A 12,258-nucleotide genomic window follows, 5' to 3' on the forward strand; every position below is an offset into this window, starting at 1 on the left:
TGTGTCGGGTGACGATGTCCCACCCCCTCCTCGGAGGGTCAGTGGCGTTACCCCCTTGTCTGTGACGGAGCTCTGGGGGCTGCACCCGCTCTCGCATAGCTGCCCTCCACGCTCAAAGCGCGTCCCGCGTCCTGGGGTCAAGCAGCCCCTCAATGGTTGCTTGATGCGTGCCCTATTCTGGAACATCCGCGGCTTCGGCCATGATGGTCGTCGCCGTCAACTCATCGAGTACATGCGTGATGAACACATTGACATTGTCGCCATCCAAGAAACCATGCACACGGAATTCTCCCTCCCCGAGCTTGACCGTCTCAGCCCGCATCTCTTCGCCTGGCATTGGCTCCCTTCTAGTGGGAGCATAGGCCATTCCGGTGGCATCCTGTTAGACGTGAAGGATGCCACCTTTGAGGTTGGCGATATGGACAGAGGACAATTCTTTGTTAGCATGGAACTCTATGAACGCTCCCTCAACTTCAAGTGGGAGGTTATTATTGTCTACGGCCCCGCCGACCATAGCCGGCCCCCCTCCTTCCTTGAGGAGCTCCACCGGAAGGTTTCGGCTGCTTCGCTTCCAGTGGTGGTTGGGGGCGACTTTAACCTCCTGCGGTTCGCGAAAGACAAGAGCAATTCGCACGTCAACTTTGCTCGTATGCAAATGTTCAATGACTGCATTGCTGACCTTGGGCTACGCGAAATTGACCGGGTTGGTGCCAGGTTCACCTGGACCAACCTCCAGGCTGCTCCGACCCAGTCCGTCCTGGACCGAGTCCTAGTTTCCCCGGAATGGGACCTCCGTTGCTCTCTTGCGTCCCTCCGGGCCATCACTCGGATCGGTTCCGACCATGTTCCTCTCTTGGTTTCTTCAGCTGACGAACGCCTCCGGTTTCTCCTCGATTCCGGTTTGAGACATTTTGGCTATCCCAAGATGGCTTCATCGAGGCTGTGGCCGCTCGCTGGCTAGAGGCCCGCGCCCACTCCCAGTCCCTGTCTCGCCCCTCCTCCGCCATCGACTCGTGGCAATTCTGTGCCAAGCGAGGCCGGTAGTTCATGAAGGGGTGGGGCGCTAACTTGGGTCATGACCTCCGCGAGCGAAAGAAGGCACTGATGTCTGCTATTCAGGTTCTCGACCTGCGCGCCAACGCCTCCGACCTTTCTCCTTAGGAGTGGCTTTCCCGGTATGACCTGGAAGACCAGCTCTCAGTCATCTACTCCGATGAGGAGGCTTACTGGCGTGTGTGCGGGGCTCAGAAATGGATTCTGAAAGGCGACACCAACACGGCGTATTTTCAGGCCATCGCGAATGGTCGGCGCAGGCGCAACACCACCCCCTTCTTTGGGATGGGCCGGCTCTTTTGCAGTCTCCTCGGGACATTAGGTCCCACGTTGACGGCTTCTATAGGAATCTGTTCGCATCCGCTCTTCTGAGCGGCTTATCCCTGGCCCTTGACTGCTGGTCCGGCCGACAGCTTGTCTCGGAGGAGGAGAATGCGGCCCTCACGGCCGCCTTCTCGCAGGACGAGGTTTGGGCCGCCATCAAAGCTATGAACCCTACCTCGGCTCCAGGTCCGGACGGCCTGTCGGTTAAGTTCTTCCACGCCTTCTGGAATGTGATCAATCCGGAGGTCATGGCCATCTTTGAGGAGTTCTATGTTGGGTCCATTGATCTCGGGCGCCTCAACTACGGGACGATCTCGCTTATCCCCAAGGTCCCGGGTGCAGCGGACATCCGTCAGTTTTGCCCGATTACGATGATAAATGTGATCTTCCGTATTCTGGTAAAAGGGTACGCCAATAGGGTGAACCTGCTCGCGGTCATATTACCCGCCCCAACCAGACGGCCTTCATCCAAGGTCGATATATTCTGGATGGGGTGCTAGTCCTCCATGAAGTTCTCCATGAGGTCCGGTCCAAACACCTTAAGGTTGTCTTCCTGAAGATCGATTTCCATAAGGCTCACGACACTGTTAGCTGGCCCTTCCTTCGGGAAGTTCTCCTTCGAAAAGGCTTTGATGACCGGTGGATCGCTAGGGTTATGCAGATGGTTTCTTGTGGTCGCACTGCCATTAACATCAACAGCGAGATCGGCCCCTACTTCCCCACTCTTTGTGGGGTGAGACAGGGCGACCCTTTCTCCCCGTTCCTGTTCAATATGGTGGTGGACGCACTGGCTGCCATCCTGGACAGGGCGAAGGCGGAACGGCCATATTCGGGGTCTCGTGCCCCACTTGGCCGATGGCGTAGGCATCTTCCTGCTCCAATATGCGGACGACACCATCATCATGGTCGAAGGGTCGACCGCAGACATCGCTAACCTCAAGTTCCTCCTCCTCTGCTTCCAACAGATGTCTGGCCTCAAGATCAACTTCGACAAGAGTGATGTGACGGTGATGGGATACTCTCCGGTTGAGGCCCGGGACATTGCCAACCGCCTGAGCTGCCGCCTTGGGTCCCTTACCACCTACCTGGGAACACCCATTAGTGACTCTCGCCTTACTGTTGCTGACCTGCGTCCGACTGTCGCCAAATTGCAGACGTGCATTGAACCTTGGCAGGGTCGGTGGTTGTCTAAGGCGGCCCGGACGATTCTCATCAACTCTTCGCTCTCTAGTCTCCTCTTGTTCCCCATGAGCTTCTAAAGCCTCCACGAGACCTTTCACCATGAGATCGCCAAACTCCAATCCCGCTTCTATTGGGCCGGCGACAACAACAAGCAGAAATACCATATGGTCAGCTGGCCTGATATCTGTAAGCCTCGGGAGCAAGGTGGCCTCCGTATCATGTGCTCGAAGTGCATGGACATCGCGCTCCTCTCCCGCTGGCTTTGGCGCATCTCGCAAGGTCATGGTGAGCTTTGGCTAGACATCATCCGGAATAAATACCTGCGCGGCCAACCGCTGGCCTTCTGTCAGCGGTCTGGGGGTTCTCAGTTTTGGCAGTCGGTCATTCAGTTGCTTCCCGTCCTCCGTATTGGGACCTCCATAGCGGTCGGATCGGGATCTGAGACCATGTTCTGGTTTAACCGCTGGGTAGGCGACTCCCCTTTCGCAACTCAGTTCCCCGATCTCTTCTCCATCGCTGTCATCCCGACGATCTCCGTCGAACGGGCCCTTATTGACTTAGGGCGCCTCGCGTTCCGGAGGCCATTTGGGCCTCCGGAAGCTGCCGCTTGGCAGGAACTTCTGGATTGCATCGCCCTCCCTGAGCCGGGTGTCGATTCTGGCCCGGACGAGGTCCGGTGGTGCCTTAAACCTTCGGGGCAATTCTCCACCAAGTCCCTCTACTCAGCCATCGCCCCCTCCACTGCGCCGCCCCCTCCTTGCTGTTTGGCCCATTCACGTCCCTCTGAAGATCCGGATCTTCATGTGGCAGTGGATCCGCGGTCGGCTCCCCTCCGGGGTTGAGGTCCGCAAGCGCAATGGGCTTGTGCCCGCTGTGCAGTACCCCCGAGGATTCGAACCATATTTTCTTCAACTGCGTTTCAGCCCAGTTTATGTGGAGTTGCTTTAGAGAGGCGGTCGGTGGTAACTGGTGCCACACCAACTTCCCTGACCTCTTCGCCGAACTCCAGACCTCCCCCCTGCCCACTCGCCACATTAGGTGGCTAGAGATTGGAGCTCTCGCGTGGACCATCTGGATGATTCACAATAAGCTTGTGATTCAGCGCTCTCCGCTTCGTCGGGCTACTGACGCTCTATTCAAATTGTCTGGTTTCTTGCAGCTCTGGCGGCCTCTTAGCCGCCCTCAGGACCGGGACGCCATCTCCGCCTTCTAGGGATGGCAATGGGTAGGGTATGGGCGGGTACAACCTCCTTCTACCCAAACCCATACCCATAGGAACTTTTTATACCCACCCACTTCAATATCCATGGGTATAAACTGACACCCATGCCCATACCCATCGGGTATCCTATACCCAATGGGTATCCATTGGGTACAATATATAGCATTCAAATTCTTAAGAGGTAGAGAAATGAGTTCAAAATTCAAGTGATCATGGTAGAGTAGTATAGCACGTATGTGGCCTCCTCCAGTGGGTGGCCTCTTGGAGGCATTAGGGGAGTATGAGCAACGGTTGGTGGAAGGCCGACGTAGTGGAAGGCGGTGGTGGGAATTGGGGATCACCGGATCTAGTGTTCGACAAGAGTCTGGTAGCTAAGAGTCGATATTTCATCTTTTGAGGAGTCACATAGGACGTTTGAGGAGTGGCGAGCAGGTGATTATGAGCCTATGAGCTATGACTTGTTTAAGGAATACGAGATTTAGGATTGGACCATATGAGTTGGATGTTAACCCCACATGTTATAGGAGTTATTTTCATTTATTAATTTTTTCTGGGTATCCATTGGGTTACCCATGGGCACAATTTCTTACCCATGCCCTAACCATATATTTTGCGGGTATGGTACCCATTACCCGTGGGTAGAAAATCTCTTCAAGTCTTGCCCATACCCATTGTTTTCGGGTAGGGTACCCACGGGTACCCGTACCCATGGGCAAAACTGCCATCCCTACCGCCTTCATCGCCGATATTCATTCGATGGCGGTCCGCCTGTCGCCGCCGCCCCCTCCGCCTCCCCCAGAGCCTGACTAGATGCTTGGCGCGCGCTCGCCTTGGCTTCGGCCTGTTATGTGTTTTTTATTTTCTTTGGGCTTGTTGAGTTGTGCCCTCAGCGGAACCTTCGGATATCGGTGTGTCTCTCGGGTGTGTGTGTTCTGTACTAGACCTTGTATGTGTGCTTTGGACGGTTTGCTTTATTTATAAAGCGGGGCGAAAGCCTTTTTCGGTAAGAAGAGAAGTTAGCACATGCCGAAGATGAAGATGCTATAGTATAGTATTATCGCTTTCGTGTTCTATCTTGTGACGCCAGGGCACCTGTATTTTGAGCTGCTGAGCTGCACCATGGCATGATGTTCTGACCAAATGATTAGGACGGTGAAAACTGAAAAGGAAAATGAAAGCAACGCACTTCAAAACCTAAATACGGCAGAGTGAAAGTGAAAGCGAGTGTGCATTTGCGGTTGCGGTATCACGCATGTGAGGCGGCAGTGTGGCTCCCCCACCCCCACCCCACAGTTGCCCGCATGGCTGCATACGACTGCGAGTAAGACAGCCACTGCCTACTGGCCGATGGGACAGCAATCCCTATGGAGAGACCACGTGTTGTGCTGCATGCAGCAGCAGCGGTACGTTACAGCAGCGACCCCTCGCTATCGTACCTCAATCCGGTAAAGCAACGTGTCATCCATGGCCTGATCACCAGTACACAGAAGCTCGTCATTGAGCCTCCGCTCTTTCAGCGCTGTCCACCTTAGCATGTCCGTCACCATCTCACCCGTCAACACAGCACGATCAGTAGATAGAGGCAAACAGCCGGGACCTCCGGATGTTTTCCAGCAGCGACGTCGTACGCCCGGGCGCGGCCGGAAAAAGACCACACCGCCAGGCCAGGCCACATGTGCCCGTCGTTGATGCCGCCGGCTGGTCGGCCGGTCGGTTGGTCGATCGGTCGGAAGGTGCGCGCGCATATATGCAGCCGGGCCGAGCTATTCCCCGTCAACCAGTCCATCTATCAGCTAGGTTCCAGGGACTGCGTGCGCTGGCCGACCACCGGCTGTGGCATCTGGCATGCCGTGGCATGGCATACGGCATCGCCTCCCTCATGTATCTATCGTCGATCTGACGATCTCTAGCTCGGCAGCGTACCCACGAATATACATACGATGGAGCCGGGTCGGGGGTCCGCTTTGAAAGGTATGGCGCCAATCAGTCGGCCGGCCGGCGGGGACGCCTGCCTGCAGGCGGGCACTTATGGCCTCATGTGCTTCTCATGCATGCATGTTCCGATCTGAGGAGGGCAACTGGCCGCGGGAGGCTACAGGCCGGCCGATCGGGATCATCATCAACTCGACCAGAGTGTGTGCCTGCCGCCGAGTGGGGATCGGCCGATGCATGGATCAAACGTGGCCTAATAAGCCAGCCGCCGCTCGTGGCATGGCGACCCCCCTGCGGGCTGCGGCCATCATTGTGTCGGAGAGAGAGAGAGAGAGAGATAGAGAGAGCTGGGTTTGTATCTCGAATCTGCTCCATGGACGCCGATGCTAGTTTGCCAGCGGCGACGTCGTTGTCGATCGAATTTGGTTGCCGAGCGCGGGAGGAGAGGTTCCCCCATCGAATTTGCTTTGCTGTGGCGTTGCTCTGCCCCGAATCTGAGGAGCTGTTCGTTTCCGGCTAAAGTCGCCCGCCAACCCATGCATGCGTGTAGATGCTTCATCCGGTTTTGCTTGGGTGTGGACGGATGAATTATGCTGGCGTCGATGTGAACCTCGATGTGTTCCTAGTATAGTAAATCATGCTGCCTATATGTAGTATATCGTTCCTGAATAAAATTGGGCCCAACTAGAGAGAACTCGGCTGGAAAAAAACACTTGAGATCATCCGATTTTCTTTCTCAGTGCAGCAGAATTAAAAAAATTGACTGGCACCAAATTTTGTCCGTTCTTTTTAGAGCACTCGGCCCTTTGCAACCAAAAAAAAAACAGAAGCCCGCCAAATACTTGGGCTTGGCTTGAAACATAAAAGAAACTCATCCGATTCATGGTAAGACACAAGACAAAAACAAAAATAGACGAATACAAATAAAATTTAAGGAAAACAAAAGTGAAGTTTCACAGATAAAATGAATTAGTGACATAAGTATTACCCTTTATGAAAAAAATAAAAATATAAAACAATGCAAAAAATTAAACACAATTTACATAGATATCACCTTTTTTATACTAAGCATATAATAGTGCAATTTTCACTAAAAAAGATTCGTAAGAAAGACAAAATTAGTGACATTGGTGTTACCATTAAAAAAGAATGGGAATGAAATAAAACTAAACAACAATATAATTATGTTTTAAAAGAAAGAATGAATTAGTGCCATTGGTATTACCATTGATGAAGAACAAAAATAAAAAATCTTTAAAAACTTGCACACAATATTGCATGAAAATTGCATTTTTTTTTGGTAATACGCAAAAGAGTAAGCATTTTACACTCTAGTATAGTATACACACATATTGTATAGTACTTGCATGTATACTTACGTGCACAAAAAATAGAAAAATGATGTTTTATACGGAACAATGAATTAGCGTCATTAGTATCACCCTTTATGAAGGAAAAAAAATAAGAGAGTGCACACAATTGACATATAAATTACGCTTTTTTATAATATGAAAAAATAAGCATATAATAGTGTTTTTTGCAAAAAAATCTAAGAAGGAATATAATAGTGGCATTTGTACTAATCTTAAAGGAGAAATAAAATAAAAGTAGTGAGTAAAACAAATAATTTTCTTTTCTAAGCAAGAATGAATTAGTGCCATTGGTACTACTCATTAAGCAAAAAAATGCACATAACTTTGCATTGAAATTGCATTTTATAATATGCAGAGAATAAGCATGTAATAGTGCAATTTGCTCACTCTAATATACTCATCCAACATCAAAAATACCCATAAAAAACCGACTAAAAAACAAAATCAGAAACGCATAAAAAATGGCAACGGGTAACGGGCTTGAAGCCCAATAAAAAAATCGACTGACCCCAAACAGGGGCAAGTCAAAAAGTCAGCCCAAGAAGCCATGAAACAACGCAAGGGGGGAAAAGACAACACACTTGAGAAGAAGCAATGGTTAGAGAAAACGAGCTGCCCAAAATTTTAAAACAGGCAACTTTAATATAGCTAGAGTGATTAAAGTAAGTAGTACACCACAAAGAAATCCATCACAACTCTACTTCATGGTAGCACTGAAGTTAGCTTTAGCAGATGATGGTACGATTGAGAATTTTTTGGGTGGACTAAACAACATTCATCTGGAATGTTATAACTGATCAGTTAAACCGCCCTTCACAATCATAAGGGGATCCAATGCCCTAGCGGTCTTCTTCTTTCTCCAGTATACTTCTCCCCCACCCCCTTATACCAAAACTACAATAAAAACCAAAACAAGATAATAAAAATATTAAGTTTTTCTAAAAAAAGAATTAGTGGACGTAGTATTACCTTTAAAGAATAAAGAACTAAAAATGACAAAACTTGTGCATAATTTGTGCAAAAAATGATTTTTTTATTATAAAATACAACAATAGACATATAATAGCGAAATTTTCACATAAATAAAGATTTTTAAGAACGGATGAATTAGTGGCATTGATATTACTCTTAAGTAAATAAAAAATAAAAAGTGATGACAAAAACATGCACACGATTGGTAGAGAAATTGCACTTAAAATATATAAGTGTAATTTGCGCATCCTAATATAGTCTGAACACATATTATATTATAATTATGTGTATACCTGCAAACACACACATCCAACACTTACACATTACTCCTTCAGGATGCTGGAATACCCACCTTCGGGGAGTCTCCGCGTGCGAGGAGATCCTCTCCGTCTTCCGTTGCGACGGGGCCTCGCTCAACTAGCTCCTTGGGACGCTCTAGCAGTCCAATCTGCGCGGCCGCCCCGTACACGAATGGATTTCCTCCGGAGTCCATGACGGGTGGGCCATGGGCGCGACCGGGGCCACCTCTGTGGGGGGGGGGGGGGGGGGGGGGTTGGATGCGCTCGTTTGCGCCGTCTCGGGTATTGCTCCCGCGGGAAGAGTAGGCCTGGCCTGCATGTCGGCATCACTCTCCCCTGATGTGGTGCTTCTCTCGCGCGAGCCGGGCCCGCGCGTGCACCCGGTTGTTTCGCTCGCCTAAGCTGGCCAGGTGCAATGCTTGCACCCCACCGGGCTGGTTCGCTCGCTTCAGGAGGGTCTTGCGTCACGCCCGTGTGCTCTGGCTCGCGCGCTGGATGCCCTTTGCCGGGTTGGTTGGCTTGCGGCAGACGCGTCTCGCGCCTCACCCGCGGCGTCAGTTAGCACGCGGGGCCTGGATTTCAGTGTCATTTGCCCCGTGCCGTGCTGTTTCTCCCTCGGTGGTGACGGCCTATTTCATTCGCCTGACCCGGGTACGCGTGTGCACAACATTGTTGGCGCGAGCCGGCTATGGGTGTGAGCAACGGACCCAAGTCGTCGTGTGTGCTGCCGAGGCTAGTTGGCGTGCCGATTCGTGATGTTTTGTGCCATTTTGATCTTTTCTGTATGTCAATTGCGTTTTTCTATAAATTGGTTGTGGAGTGGGGGGATTCTTATTCTCTTGCCCTTGCCTCCTACATGTTCTCTCTTCGTTGCTACGATTCTTTGACTTTTCTCGGTGCTTTTGCTTTGTTTCTCCTCGGCGACGGTTGATGTGCCGTTCATTCCTCATGTCAGCTGAGGTTTACACAAAAAGAGCTGAACATGCATATGCAGGCTCATGCATATGCAGGGTCTTTTCTTAACGCTCATATTTGTTTGGCTTCGTCCTTGTCACATGTTTCCGTAGGTTTCGCTTTGTTTTTGTCCCTGCTGTTTGATATGAGTTGCTGCTTTGCTACAACATTCATATTGTTTTTCCTCTTTCTGTGGGTTTTGTCGCATCGCCTCTCTAGATATATTACTTTTTTCAAGTGGTTTTCCCTGCCTACATTTTTTGCGGCGTGCTTTGATGGCAGCCGCTTCATTTCAACCGTCGCGTAATCACTGCCTTTTCTTCACCACCAGAACAAAGTCTGCGACATTATGCTTAGTAGGTGAATAAGTGATTCCAAGGTAGTTCATAGGAAACGAGTTGAGCTCGTAGACCAGCAAAGGAGTTGATTACACTTCTCTAATTCATCCCCGGTCATCTCAACAACAGTACAAGCGGTTCCCCTTCTTGATGGACACACATCTCTTCTACACCCACCACCACGTACATCAGAAAATCGACCACGACTTCAACCATGCCATTCCTGGTCTCTACCATGGTCTCCTCCAATCAGTTGTGGACAAGCTATTTTTAAGTGTCCCGGCTGGTCACACTAAAAATACTTTCTTTTCTAAGGGGTTATTATAGCTCTCTGTTAGTTCCCACCCTCTATGCAAAGAAATGTCGACCTTTTTTTTTTGAAGTATCATGTTCAGTTGAACTACTTGCCTCAAGTTCCAGTCGTATTTTTTCACTCACAATTGCAGAAGTTGCTTGCTCGAGATTTGGTAGGTTCACACTACCGTAAAGCACAACTCGTTCTCAAACTTGGGATGAAGAAAATTTAAGAAGTCCCTGATACGTCTCCAACGTATCTATAATTTTGATTCTTTCATGCTATTATATTATCAATCTTAGATACTTTATATGTAATTTTATATTATTTTTGGGAACTAACCAATTAACTCAGTGCCCAGTGTCACTTCATGTTCTTACCTATTATTTTGTTTCGCAGAAAAAAAAATACCAAAGGAAGTCCAAACATGATGAAACTTTATAGTGATTTTTTCTGGACTAGAAGGGACCCTAGAAGCTTTGGGAGGAGGCCAGAAGATGTAGGAGAAAGCCACAAGCTCACAGGCGCACCCCCAGGGGGGCTCCACCAGAGCTTGTGGGCCCATGTAACTCCTTTTGACCTAATTCAACTTTTCGCCACCGCACGCTTCTGTTCTTCCGTGATCCCATCTGGATGCCTTTTCCAGTACTCTGTCGGAGGGGGAATCAATCACGGAGGGCCTCTACATCAACCATGCCACACCTCCGATGATGTGCGAGTAGTTTACCATAGACATACGGGTCCATAGTGATTAGTTGGATGACTTCTTCTCTCTCTTTGGTCTTCAATACAATGTTCTCCTCGGAGTTCTATCTGATGTAATCTTTTTTCGTGGTGTTTTTGTTGGGATCTGATGAATTGTGGGTTTCTGATTAGATTATTTATTGGAAGTAACTGAGTCTTTTCTGAACTTTATCTTCCATGATTATTATAGCTTTGTATTTCTCTCTGATCTATCTGTTTGGTTTGGCCAACTAGATTGATTTAATTTCAGTGGGAGATGTGCTTTGTTGTAGGTTCAATCTTGTGGTGTCCTCACCTCATGACAGAAGGGGTAGCGAGGCACATATTGTATTGTTGCTACTAAGGGTAAAACGACGAGGTTTAATCATATTGCTTGGTTTTATTCTGTCTACATTATGTCATCTTGCTTAAAGCGTTACTCTGTTTGTCATGAACTTAATACTACAGATGCATGCTGGATAGCGGTCGATTGGTGGAGTAATAGTAGTTGTCGGATTCGGGGCTCCGCAGACCCAAGATAGATTCGAACTTTGGGATGCGTGCGAAGAACTCAACCTCCCTAGTCTGCCAACTCGTCGATCTCACGGCCTAGCTCGATGAACTGAGGAAGAACGGGACAAGGCAGTTTACCCAGGTTCGGGCCACCTCGCGGTGTAATACCCTACTCCTGCTTTGTGGTGGATTAGCCTCGAGGTGGGCTGAGGATGAACTAGTACAGTGGAAGAACAACCTCAGGAGGTGTGTTCTTGTGCGTGTGAGGGTGTGGATGGTCCAAATCCCCTCTCTATGGTGGTGGCTAGGCTATACTTATAGTGGCCTTGGTCCTCTTCCCAAAATGAAGGCGGGAAGGGATCCCACAACGGCCAAATTCGAAGGGAGACAACTAGTAAATCTTATCCTGACGAAAGGTGGTCTGCGCCTGCAAAGCTTCTGGTTGTGACGTCGTGGTGGGCTCGACGATGAACTCTGTCCTGCCGTCTTGGTGGTCTTGGTCTTGTAGCATGGAAATGGAAACCTTTGGTTGATTCCTCGGACTCCGCGCCCGCGCTTGCCTCTTTAGCACCAAAGAGGAAATCTATTGTACTGCGCCCGTTGGTGCCCGCCTGGCCTTGGTCGTCATGGCTTGCATCATCTGAACCTCACGAGGTTAGGGCTCGCATGGAAATCTCTGCTCCTCAGGAGCCAGCCTAAGGAGGCCACTCCTTCCGAAGGTCTTGGCATTGTCCGCCTCACGAGGCTTGGCCCCTCGCTAGGGTCTTGTGTTGTTGGTGCTGAAGATGGGCCGTATCGGGCCGCCGATCGAGCCATGCCGTGGGCCGCAGGCAGGCAAGTCTGGGTACCCCGGTTCCCAGAACGCCGGCAGTAGTAGATGCAGGCAGGAGTCGTTCTACTTGTCACGAACGTAATGCCCATATACATGATCATTTCCATGAATAACGTCATAACCATGCGCTTTTTCTATCAGTTGCCCAACAGTAATTTGTCTAGCCACTGTATGCTATTTTTATGAGAGAGAAGCCTCTAGTGAAAACAATGCCCCCCCGGGTCTATTTTAATATATTACAAAACC

Source organism: Triticum urartu, chromosome 3A, assembly GCF_056163025.1.
Source record: "Triticum urartu cultivar PI428250 chromosome 3A, HENAU_Tu73, whole genome shotgun sequence".
Taxonomy (NCBI): domain Eukaryota; kingdom Viridiplantae; phylum Streptophyta; class Magnoliopsida; order Poales; family Poaceae; genus Triticum; species Triticum urartu.